This window comes from Gymnoscopelus microlampas (genome assembly GCF_963454915.1).
Source record: "Gymnoscopelus microlampas genome assembly, chromosome: 3".
In the NCBI taxonomy this organism is placed as follows: domain Eukaryota; kingdom Metazoa; phylum Chordata; class Actinopteri; order Myctophiformes; family Myctophidae; genus Gymnoscopelus; species Gymnoscopelus microlampas.
In genome coordinates, this window is record NC_139940.1 from 3,644,767 (window position 1) to 3,657,819 (window position 13,053).

The window sequence follows — 13,053 nt, forward strand, 5'->3', positions numbered from 1 at the left end:
CAGCAGATCTACAAGCTCACAATGCGTCGTGATGCATATCAAAATGTACTTAAAGTACCAAAAATAAAAGTACTCATTATGCAGAATGTCCAATTTCACAAGTTTTCGAATGTTTACAATTATTTTGAAAATAGCAGATCAGATCAGAGGCTAGTGATTTACATCCTTTAATGGACGATGTCAGGACATTCCATGTCTTGGTGGCAGAGACAGTAGTAGAACACTGTACTTTAGTAAATATGCTTGGTTATACTTTACACATGGTTATATCCCTCACTCACACACACACACACACACACACACACACACACACACACACACACACACACACACACACACACACACACACACACACACACACACACACACACACACACACACACACACACACACACACAAGGGAAAACAGCCAGTTACAAAGTGCATATAAGGCAGAACATTGTTACATACAATAATGTTGGCATACTTGTCAAACACAGCGGACAACAATCATGGGTAAAGGAAACAACGCCTCCTCCACATTGAGCGGCTTCCTATAATAGCTGATATTGAGCAGAACCTTGGTAATTGTTTGGCCCTCCTTTTGGAGTTTACATCTGTTTAGTTTACATCTGTAGCCTAGCTGAGAGATGGTCTGCTCTAGCTGATGATATTTTAGCACTTTGGTTAGGAAGGCTTCCTCTAAGCTGTAATCAAAAGTACAGCCGACCTTGAGAATGAACACGCACGCACGCACGCACGCACGCACGCACACACACACACACACACACACACACACACACACACACACACACACACACACACACACACACACACAGTCAACTTTTTAAATGAATAAAATGGATGTGTAGAGTATGTTAATGTAACAGTGTCAATAATACAATATAACTTATATAATCAGGGTGGTTGTGTTTTGTCTCCCTGCTCTTCTATTGAGACATTTAGATCATGTCAAAGGTCACGTCTCACATAGACACAGGTTCTGACACACATTTTAACCCGATGGTCAAGATTACATTTATCCCCTGAGCAAGCAGGCCGGCTCTATCAGCCCAATGGTGAAAATGTCAACACTCCGGGGTAGAAGAGGAAAGCTGCAGAGTGCTGACAAAAATGTGGAGGTATTTTAACATTAGTTGACCGTTTTTCAATAATTCTGCTCCACTAAAACTCAGAAGCAAATACTATATTTACTATATTATTGAATGGGTCTAAATACTTACTAACCTACTTTGCAGATTTAGATTACAACTAAAACGTACTGTACATTAACCAATTTTTCCTATTTTATAACTTTAGGCTATCCCAAAATAGCAAATCTACAAGCTCACAGGGCCCCGCATCGCTCTTCCTTGTGAACTTGTAGATCTGCTATTTTCAAAGTATTTTGTCACATTTTGTAAAAAATAAATAAATAATTGGGGCAAAGAAATGACCATTGTCAGTAATGACAATGGAAATGTCCAAAGGTCAGTAAATCAGAGTATTTGTCCCAGCACTGCAGTGACTTCAGGCAGCAGTAATGGGTCTGTCCTGTTATAGATTTTGTATTGATCACAGACATATTGACTCCACTGTGCTGCTACTCTGCTGTCAGAACCACTCTTCTTTGAACAGGAATCTTAACACAGGAACCAGATAGCATCCTCACTGTATAAGTAGACCTGATCAATGTGAGCACAGGAACCAACCAGATAGCATCCTCACTGTAAATAATTAGACCTGATCAATTAATATGGAGACACAGAGGAGCTGGGAAGGTCAGTAAGCACTAAGCAGTGTTTCCAGATTTTGCAAGAGAAATAAGCAACCAGGTTTATGAAAACAAACCCAAAAGAAGCGACTATCTACGGCTATTTCACAACGCGCTGTGAGCTTGTAGATCTGCTATTTAAAATAATAATAATAATCTTGAGGAGAATAAAAAAGGTAATTTTTGAATATTTTTGAAACATTTTAACAACACAAATCTTGTATTTTTAAGAACCACAGGTTTATAAACAACATAAGGGAACTCCGCAACCAATATTTCAACACCACTAAGGCCTTAAAAACAAGGCTCCAGACATCCCAAAACAAACTAGTAAGGCTACTTCTTGGCCTTAAACATACAACCCATCTAACCCCTGCTCACTTTGCTAGGGTTGGATGGCTCAGGGTTGAGGACAGAGTGCAGCAAACTTGCAATGGGCCTGGTGTATCTCTTCAAGATACGCCACAACATTGGGATAGCCATGTACCTGTCCAAAATACTTCATAAACGTAAATGAAGTCCACGATCACAACACCAGAGGCAGCTCCACTGATCATGTTCAACCCAGATTTGGCACAAACAAGGGAATGAACTCGTCCTCATGCTATGTAACACAAATGTGGAATATGGCCTACCAAAAGGAGTAAAGGAGTGTAAAACCTTACTCACTTTCAAAACTGCCCTAAAAAAAACACCTTCAGGAGGCTGCAATTCCAAACTGGCCCCTAGAGGACCTATTATTGTGCATTGTACTTCCATGTACTGTTTCCATGTCTTTCTAAATAAAGTATTCACGTTGGCTGCCCTGTTATTTGTGTGCAAAGAGGCCACTGATGCCCCAAACTACACAGCGCTGCTTTTAAACATGTACAATATCGTCACCTCATCATTCACCTCGTCATTTTTTTTTTTTCAGGAAAAATAAAAAACTGATCCAAAACAAAACTATATGATATTTCTTAATCATTTCACCCAAAACGTCTATAAAAAAGTATGACTATTAAAATAAAAATAGCACTGTCTGTCAGTTATGTAACATAAGAGATTTAAATAGGTTTAAATAGGATTAAATCTGACTTAGGCCCAAAAAAAAAGCCTATTTTGGCCTAAGTCACACTAGGGAGTTAGGCCATTATACTAATTAAGGGGAGTGAACAGCATGATCCTTTTCAATTAGGAGATGGACGATGTTACCAGAGGTGACCAGTGTCATGAGGAGCTGACTTAGGCAAAAATATCATTTTCCTCAAAAAATGAATTAGGCCATTAGTTTAGCAAGGTAATAATAATAATGCATTTTATTTATAACGCACTTTACATTCTTGCGAATCTCAAAGTGCTACAGGTTAAACGCGTGGCATAAAAACAACATATAGGCAACACATCAGTTACAGGGGACCCAGCTTGGCTAAACTACAATGGGTCAAAATAAAACTATAGGCAAAACAGGGAAGACAAAAGGAAAACAAAAACCAGAGAATTTAGTTAAAAGCTTTGTTAAAAAGGTAGGTTTTTAGTCCGTTTTTAAAAAACATCCGTGGATTGTGGTGCTCTCAGGTAAGGATAATTCGTTTTAACAGGTCGTTCATGAAAGTCCTTGCGGTCTTGTTTCCAATGAGAACCTGTGAGCAATTAAGGCTTAAGAGTCTTGCTCAGGGACAAATTTCATTTCATCGACACATTATGCTGGTCTGGCCTGGAATCGAACCTGGGGCAACCAGGTCCTCTGGCTCCCCAGGCAGGCTCATTAACCACTCAGCTATGGCCGCCCCAGGTGATCAGGGAGAGCGTTTCACAAACTATAGGAGCTGTGTGACAGAAGGCACGGTCGCCCATGGTGCGGAGGTTGGTGTCGGGAGGTGACGATATGTGAAAACACTTTGTGAGGCCTTTACCACTGAATCACACCATCACCAAGAGGGCAAAAGGTCAACAATGAAGAGCAAAATGAAGGGGAGTGGTCAGAGTACTGTCTGTTAATGAGCTAATCATGTTATCAGAGGGTCAACCTCCCAGCCCTGTGTCCACGTCAGTGAGTATATAGGTAAAAGTTCCCATTTACTCGAGTAAAAGTACAAAGGTATTGGCATCAAAATTTACGTAGTACCAAAGCACCAAAAGTAAAAGTACTCATTGCGCAGAATGTCCCATTTCACAAGTTCAAGATGTATAAACATCTTTAGAAAATAGCGGATCTACAAGCTCACAATGCGTCGCATCGCGACGCATTGTGAGCTTGTAGATCGGCTATTTTCAAATGGCCGAAATGTATATATAGGGCGGAAATGGTTAATGTATGTTTTGTAATAGTAAACAAAAACTAGTAACTAAAGTTGTCGAATAATTGTAGTGGAGTAAAAGTACAATATTTGGTAATGAGTTGTAGTGGAGTAGAAGTGAAAGTATTGAAAATGGGAAATACTCCAGTAAAGTAAAATTCCTCAGAAGAGTACTTAAGTACAGTACTTGATTAAATGTACTTAGTAACTTAACACCACTATAGTCCACGTGTCGATGTGTCTCTTGATCAGGACCCCACCCCGATACCCACCAGCAAACAACATTACCATCTGAGTAGCTATCAGCTGGATGAAGCTGAAACTGAATTGTACCTGTGGGATTAATGGGGTAATCAAAAAAAATATATATATATATATTGTAGTTAAATACATATCCTGTAAAAGTTGAAGTGGTTTATACTGTATGTTTTGACAGCTTTTTTATTTATTCATTCAGATGTTGAAGAAATGATAGACAGCGCTGCGGCTGAAAGTTTGACTTTTTGTTCACGAATTTGATTATAAACACGTAAAACAATGCTCAGTTGACCCCAAAATATTACCCTGTTCTCTCTAAAGAACACTGCCCAGTTGTCCAGAAATAATTGTCCCCAGTTGACCCAGAAATAGTACCCAGTTCTCGCCCTAAAAACTAGTACCCAGCTCTCCCCTCAAACTTCATTTCTCCTTCAAAACAGTGCCCAGTTTACCGAACAATACTGTCCAGTTCACCTCAAAAAATAGTGCCAAGTTTTCCCAAGAATTCCAAGACCAGTCATAATAAAACAAATGAAATAAAATAAAACGAAATAAACAAATGAAAGTTTTCTCAAGCAGTGGTGGAAAAGGTACTCACATATTTTTCTTAAGTAAAAGTATCAATACTGCAATGTAGGAATACTCCGTTACAAGTTAAAGTCCGGAATTCAAAATCGACTTGACTAAAAGTACAAAAGTATTGGTATCAAAATGTATTTAAAGTACCAAAAGTAAAAGAACTCATTATGCAGAATGTCCCATTTCACAAGTGTTTAAACTCGTTTGAAAATAGCAGATCTACAAGCTCACAATGTGTCGCATCGCGACGCATTGTGAGCTTGTAGATCGGCTATTTTCAAATAACCAAAATGTATATAGGGCTGAAGTGGTTAATGTATGTTTTGTAATAATAATCAAAATCTACAAAATCTACTTTTACTTCTACAAAGAGTAGAAGTAAAAGTACTGAATGAAATACTCCAGTAAAGTAAAACATACCTCAAAATAGTACTTAAGTACAGTAATTGAGTAAATGTACACCACTGGTCTCAAGTGCCCAGTTCTCCACGTTTATAAAAACATAATAATGCAACAGCACTGTCCCACTCAGCAATACTGGCAGTGATGACGTGTTGTTGTCCATGCCCATATAAGGAGTGGTGTAGTAACACTGTAGTAAGACAGGAGTCACAGCAAGAGAGGAAGTGACTCACAATGACGGTAATGCTAGTACACACACACACACACACACACACACACACACACACACACACACACAGACACACACACACACACACACACACACACACACACACACACACTCACACACACACACACACACACACACACACACACACACACACACACACACACACACACACACACACACACACACACACACACACACACACACACACACACACACACACACACACACACACACACACACACACACACACACACACCAGAAAAGGTGGAGGGAGTGTTATTACCCAAGTATCCCATACTCTGGTGGTCGCGCTCCACTGTGATTGGCCCAGCTCGGTTGCCATGACGCAGCCCCAGGGCGCTGACTTTGACGTGCGTTAGGCTTTACCGGTTGCCACTCGCAACAAAGTCCAGCCAATCACGTGCCTCCCCCGCCCCTCCGGGCTATGGGATGAATAGCTGTAAATTGTATCGGAACGTGAGAGTGTTTTTTTGGCCACAACGCAGAACAAGGAACTGGAGGAACATGTGCTGATAACAATATAATAATAATAATAATATAATATCATAATAATAAGAAAAGAATAGAGATAATATCATATAAAACCTTATTCATACAGACTGGGGACAGCTACTAGGTGAGTACAACTCTGAACTATTACACTTTATTCACTTTAACTTATTATAATGCTTTTTTATGTTGTTGTTACAGTATTATAACTGAAGGTTTTCTACACTTTGTTACATTGTTACAACGTCATTATCTCCATGAATGATCTAAACAAGTTTATTTATTTTAGCATGATTGATTTACTAGTTTTTCTTTAGTTTTTTTTTGTTGTTTTCCTTTGTTTTGTCTTCTCTTCTGGCATTTCCTTGTTTATAACCTATGAATAATAAGCCACACATTACCTTGGTGGTGAATGTGGTTAAAACACACACACACACACAACTATGTTAAAATACTTAAAATACATTAAAGATGTATTTAAGGTGAATTAAGAGTAAAAGCAAAAGCAAAGCCACTGTGTCAGTGTAACTCCACAGACTTTCCCCATGCAGGGGCTTTCCCATGTTAAGCTGTTATTTCCACCTTGTTTCTCAGCAATCATGACTTTAACATGGCTTCCCTTTCTCCCCCCCCCCCCTAGTTTAAACTTTAATACAAATGCGTTATAACACATTTATAACTGTGCTTTAACAGCTATTATAACATTATAATATCATCTAACTCTAGAGAGTGTACAAATGTAACCAAATGGACCCTTTCAAGGGTCCATTTGGTTACATTTGTACACTCTCTTGTTTCGATTGAGATTAAATACCTTATTAACACGTTTTAGTGACACAAGCTTTATGCTATAATCATCATAAGCATGGTTCAAATGGACACATAATCAACACATGTTAAACTGTAGAGAGTGTACAAATGTAACCAAATGGACCCTTTAAAGGGTCCATTTGGTTACATTTGTACACTCTCTACAGTTGCTTTGATTGAGATTGAATACCGTATTAATTGTTTTAAAGCATGTAGGATATATGGCACTATAGGCCTACAATCAGTGGTGGAAAGTAACTAAGTACATTTACTCGAGTACTGTACTTAAGGTACAATTTGTTTTGTTATTTGTACTTTACTTGAGTGTTTCCAGTTTTCAGTACTTTCACTTCCACTCCACTACATCTCAGAGGCAAAATATTGTACTTTTACCCCACTACATTTATTTGAAAACATTAGTTACTAGTTACTTTGTGGATTTGGATTATTATTACAAAACATACATTAACAACTTCAGCCCTATATATATATATTTTGGCCATTTGAAAATGGCCGATCTACAAGCTCACACTTGTGAGCTTGTAGATCTGCTAATTTCAAACATTTTAGTATTTTTTACTTTAGGTGCTTTTTGGATTTGGTGCATTTGGATACCAATACGTTTGTACTTTTACTCGAGTAATTTTGAAATTCCGGACTTTCACTTGTTACAGAGTATGTCTACATTGCAGTATTGATACTTTTTCCACCACTGCAAATGGACACATTATTAACACTATAGGGTATTTGTACTTTTTTTTCCTCACCAATATAACGTGACAAGCCAGACAATAAAACGTGTGTGTGTGTGTGTGTGTGTGTGTGTGTGTGTGTGTGTGTGTGTGTGTGTGTGTGTGTGTGTGTGTGTGTGTGTGTGTGTGTGTGTGTGTGTGTGTGTGTGTGTGTGTGTGTGTGTGTGTGTGTGTGTGTGTGTGTGTGTGTGGTACAGAGCATGTTCTGGTGATACTTAGAGTAAAGTACTTGGTGTCTTTGTTGTGTTGCTTTTGTTGGTGAGCTACAAACCAGAAACCTGTTTCCTCTCTTCTCTGGTTTCACTGACTAGCTGCTGCTGCCTCTTCACGCGTTGGCTGACTCACACCAAGCATGGTGGAAACAACACAGGATATACCATTTCATTTGTACCCTCGTTTAAAAACCCTCCACCCAAAAAAAACATGATGTGTGAGCGATTTAAATCTGTAATTTCAGCCCTCTAAGGAGAAGTGTTAAAAATAGACAAACAAATTGGAGCTTATAGCTGGAGGGAGGGGGTGTAATGGCTAAATGAGTTTGAAGAACTCTCTTTACCTGAATAAGTAAACAGAGTAATTGTTGTTTACTTGGTAGGTTGTTTACCTATGACAAGTGAAAGGCAGCCAATAGTCACCTCACCAGTGGTGTAAAGTAACTACGTACATTTACTCAAGTACTGTACTTAAGTAAATTATTTTGGTATTTTTTTACTTTACTGGAGTATTTCCAATTTCCAGTACTTTTACTTCTACTCCACTACATCTCAGAGGCAAATATTGTACTTTTACTCCACTACAATGATTGGAAAACTTTAGTTACTAATTACTTTGCAGACATAAATGATTACATTATAAAATATGCATTAACCACTTAAGTCCTATTTTATACCTAGGCTATTTGAAAATAGCCGATCTACAAGCTCACAACGTGTCGCATCTTACTTTTACTTTTGGTACTTTTAGTACATTTTGATACCAATACTTTTGTACTTTTACTCAAGTGAATTTTTTATTCCGGACTTTTAATTGTAACAGAGTATACTTCCCCTGGTTTTGATTGCATTTTAAACCACAACAACACAACACGTTGGGTTATAAACCAATCAAGGATTAGAAACACAAACAAACACCCTTCCATTGTTCTCTCGTCAACAAACAAGCAAACAAAAGGAGTGTGAAGTCTGTCTGTAGACGTTTGCCATGAGGAGGACATTCTGTGAGGGCTTGTTTGTCTGCTATTAGTGACATAAGAGCAGTGGCGGAAAAAAGTACTTGAATGTTTTACTTAAGTAAAAGTATTAATACTGCAACGTAGAAGTACTCTGTTTACAAGTTCGGAATTCCAAATTTACTTGAGTAAAAGTACAAAAGTATTGGTATCAAAATATACTTAAAGTACCAAAAGTAAAAGTACTAAAATGTTGGAAAATAGCAGATCTACAAGCTCACAGATCAGCTATTATTCAAATAGCCTAGGTATAAAATAGGGCTGAAGTGGTTAATGTACGTTTTATAATGTAATCATTTATATAAGTAACTAGCAACTAAAGTTTTCAAATAATTGCGGTGGAGTAAAAGTGCAATATTTGCCTCCGAGATGCAGTGGAGTAGAAGTAAAACTTAGGTACAAAATTGTACCTATAAGTACGGTATTTGAGTAAATGCACTTAGTTACTTTACACCTGTGCATAAAATAAACGTGTTCCCCGTGCAATAAAAAGAAAGGGTTCAAGTGTCAGTATTTGCAGAGCAGTCAAAACACTATCAGGGCTCTGAGGTGATTATATATCCACACACACAGTAGGGTCATTGTGCACGTAAACACTGGCAGAATGCAAACATGACCGCCGGCACCTTTTCTTTTCATTTAAGTCACCTCAACAACACGCCTTGGACGTTTGTCACCCGTACGTCTGTCTGTCTGTCTGTCTGTCTGTCTGTCTGTCTGTCTGTCTGTCTGTCTGTCTGTCTGTCTGCCCCATGGTGGCTTTTTATAGCAGCCTTTAATCCATAGCGTTATGTCAGATCAATGACGGCCGGATGAGCTAATCACACCACACCAAATGACATCAATAAACAACACTGTCAAGCTTGAATCAATTATTAGTTAGTGGTATAATAGCAGTGGGGTATAGTAACTAAGTATATTTACTCAAGTACTGTACTTTTTGAGGTACTTTTTTTTACTTTACTGGAGTATTTCCAATTAGCAATACTTCTACTTCTACTCCGCTACATCTCAGAGGCAAATATTGTACATTTACTCCACTACAACTATTTGAAAACTATAGTTACTAATTACTTTGTGGATATAAATGATTACATTATAAAACACACAATTATCCGCTTCAGCCCTGTTTTATACCTAGGCTATTTGAAAACAGCAGATCTACAAGCTCACAACGCGTCGCATAGCGACGCTTTGTGAGCTTGTAGATCTGCTATTTTCAAATATTTTAGTACTTTTACTTTTGGTGCTTTAAGTGTATTTTGATGCCAATACTTTTATACCCTTTCTCAAGTAACATTTTGAACACAGGCCTTTTACTTGTAACAGAGTATTTTTTATATTGTGGCATTGCTACTTTTTTACTTAAGTAAAATATCTGAGTACTTTTTCCACCACTCTATAACAGGTATCTATAAGCTCAACACCCTTCAGCAGTGTTGTCCCTGTGTTAGTGGGCATGTTGTTATTATTATTATAGGCAAAACAATAGCAGATCTACAAGCTCGAAACGCAGCATGGTGAGCTTATAGATCTGCTTTTTAAACCTGGTTCGGATGACGTGTTGTTTGGACAGATGCTATAGGGTTCCTTGTCTATACCTCATGGTGCTCACTGTGGGGGTCCAGGGGCCCCCAGGGTTCCTTGTCTATATCTCATGGTGCTCACTGTGGGGGTCCAGGGGCCCCCAGGGTTCCTAGGGGGGGGGGGGTCCCTTACAGGTCTGTAACTTTTGAGAGTGAAACTTTTTTTTTTTTTAACTCATTCAATCCGGGAACGCAGCTTGCTTGTATATCTGCTATTTTTGAAACATTTAGAAAATGTGTGCAAATCTTAGATTTTTTTAAAGCGAACATTTGTAACTCAAATCTTTGCTTCTGGGAGGGGGGCGGGGGGCGGGGGGCGGGGCGGGGGTCCCTGGAACATCATATTTTACAAATGTTTGCTTTAGAAAACATTATATTCAAAGATTTGCACAAATCTTTCAAGATTTTTTCGAAAAATAGCAGATCTACAAGCTCGTATAGCGCGCGGCACTCGAGAAGCACTTTTTGACCTGGTATCCATAGTGTCTTTGAGGCTCTACATTGTTCTCTCTACACTCTATATGCTATAATGTGACTATTTACCTTGTTGTTTATTGACTGTCTAGAGAGCAGTGATTCTCAACCTGTGGGTCGGGACTCGGGACCACAACGGAGCTTGTAGATCTGCTATTTTCACAATATTTATCTGTGGAACCGAGTCAAACAAAAGGTGGGGTCCCCAGTTCAAATATGATTATTTTGGGGGGTCACGGCCTGAAAAGGTTGAGAACCACTGGTCTAGAGTTGATGTTTACTCTAGATTATTCTCATCTCACACTTTGTCTCTCTGGATTAGAGCGTCTGCTAAAGGCATACATTGTAAATATCGTTACTATTAGTTGTGTGACTTAGTTGGAAGGTTGTGATGAGATGAGATGAGATGAGATGACTACAGGCCACATGGAGATGTTTAGCTAGAAGCCTCTGTACTCTCACACGGTGTTATGGAACAAGTAGGCTACACATGAACAAACACACACACCCTCACACAGTGTTATGGAACAAGTAGGCTACACAACAAACACACACACACCCTCAGTGCCTTCGGGACACATCTTTAGGCCTTTGGTCCTGTTGGACATGTTTTAGGTCTTATTTACATTCATATTGCATTCTTATGGTCTGTCTGTCTGTCTGTCTGTCTGCCTGCCTGCCTGCCTGCCTGCCTGCCTGCCTGCCTGCCTGCGTGCGTGCGTGCGTGCGTGCGTGCGTGCGTGCGTGCGTGCGTCTATCTGTGTGTGTGTCTGTCTGTCTGTCTGTCTGCCTGCCTGCCTGCCTGCCTGCCTGTCTGTCTGTCTGTCTGTCTGTCTGTCTGTCTGTCTGTCTGTCTGCCTGCCTGCTATCTGACCAAACAGAGGAATGTCCCTAAACAGCACCTGTAGCTGCATGCCTCTGCTCACAGACAGGCAGCAATATTGAAACAGGAAATCCTAACGCAGAGCACACAATCCTACTGTCAGAGTTCACCCAGTTTGTCTACAGGCCTCTCTGTGTGTGTGTGTGTGTGTGTGTGTGTGTGTGTGTGTGTGTGTGTGTGTGTGTGTGTGTGTGTGTGTGTGTGTGTGTGTGTGTGTGTGTGTGTGTGTGTGTGTGTGTGTGTGTGTGTGTGTGTGTGTACACAGAAAAAAAAGAATGGTTCTTAAATAGTTGTTTAAATTAAAGACTTCATGGTTCCACAAAGAGCCATCGCCTAATACTAAAGCAGACTTTAGTGTAGCTGAATGGTTCTTCAGGGTTCCTCGTATTATGGTTCTACTGTGGAACCAAAGCCTGCAGCTAGACAACCTATTTTTGTCAACGTTTTTTGAGGAACCAGAAATGGGTCCTCAAAATACATTTTGGGCCACGTCTCTTTAATAGGGGAACATTAGCTGCAAACAGCCGATCTACACACTCGTGAGCTTGTAGATCTGCTATTTTTGACAAAGAGATTTGGTGTAGAGAGGGTGATTTGGTAAAAAAAAAAAGAGCTGACAAAGTACAGAGCCCTGGGAGATCTGGGCTGGGAGTGAAGTATATTATTATAGGGTTTAAGTGGTTAATGGGTTCTTTATAGCATTGGTTCTGTAGGTGGGGTACCAGGGGGTCAAGTATCAGCAGTGGTGTAAAGTAACTAAGTACATTTACTCAAGTACTGTACTTAAGCACACTTTTGAGGTATTTTGACTTTACTGGAGTATTTCCAATTAACCACTTCAGCCCTATATACATTTCGGCCATTTGAAAATAGCCGATCTACAAGCTCACAATGCGTCGCGATGCGACGCATTTTGAGCTTGTAGATCTGCTATTTTCAAAAGATTTTTTAAATAAATTTTACATATTTGAAAACTTGTGAAATAGGACATTCTGCATAATGACTACTTTTACTTTTGTACTTTAATTATATTTTGATACCAATACTTTTGTACTTTTAAGTAAATTTAGAATGCCAGACTTTTACTTGTAACAGAGTATTTCTACATTGCAGTATTGATACTTTCACTTAAGTAAAATATCTGAGAACTTCTTGAACCACTGGTTCTTTAGAGAATCATTACAATAAATACGTTTTAGTTCTTTATAGAAACACAAAATGGTTGTGGATGTGGCATCACTCTGAAGAACAAGTTTCACTTCCGCTTGCTGTGTGTTACGCCACAGGATGTCACACCGTGGGGGGAAATA

The 13,053-nt window shown here is 39.2% G+C and overlaps 1 protein-coding gene across 2 annotated transcripts in view; it reads left to right on the forward strand.

Annotated features, from left to right (window-relative positions):
- The first annotated feature begins 5,998 nt into the window (after nucleotides 1–5,998).
- The window catches only part of LOC311040727 (uncharacterized protein), a 21,129-nt gene continuing 14,074 nt past the window's right edge, over nucleotides 5,999–13,053 (forward strand). The window contains exon 1 of one of the 2 annotated variants that reach the window (XM_084051078.1): nucleotides 5,999–6,137. The gene's annotated coding sequence lies outside the window, so the exon portion shown is untranslated. The remainder of the gene's footprint in view (nucleotides 6,138–13,053) is intronic. The other variant, XM_084051079.1, reaches the window with a different exon arrangement.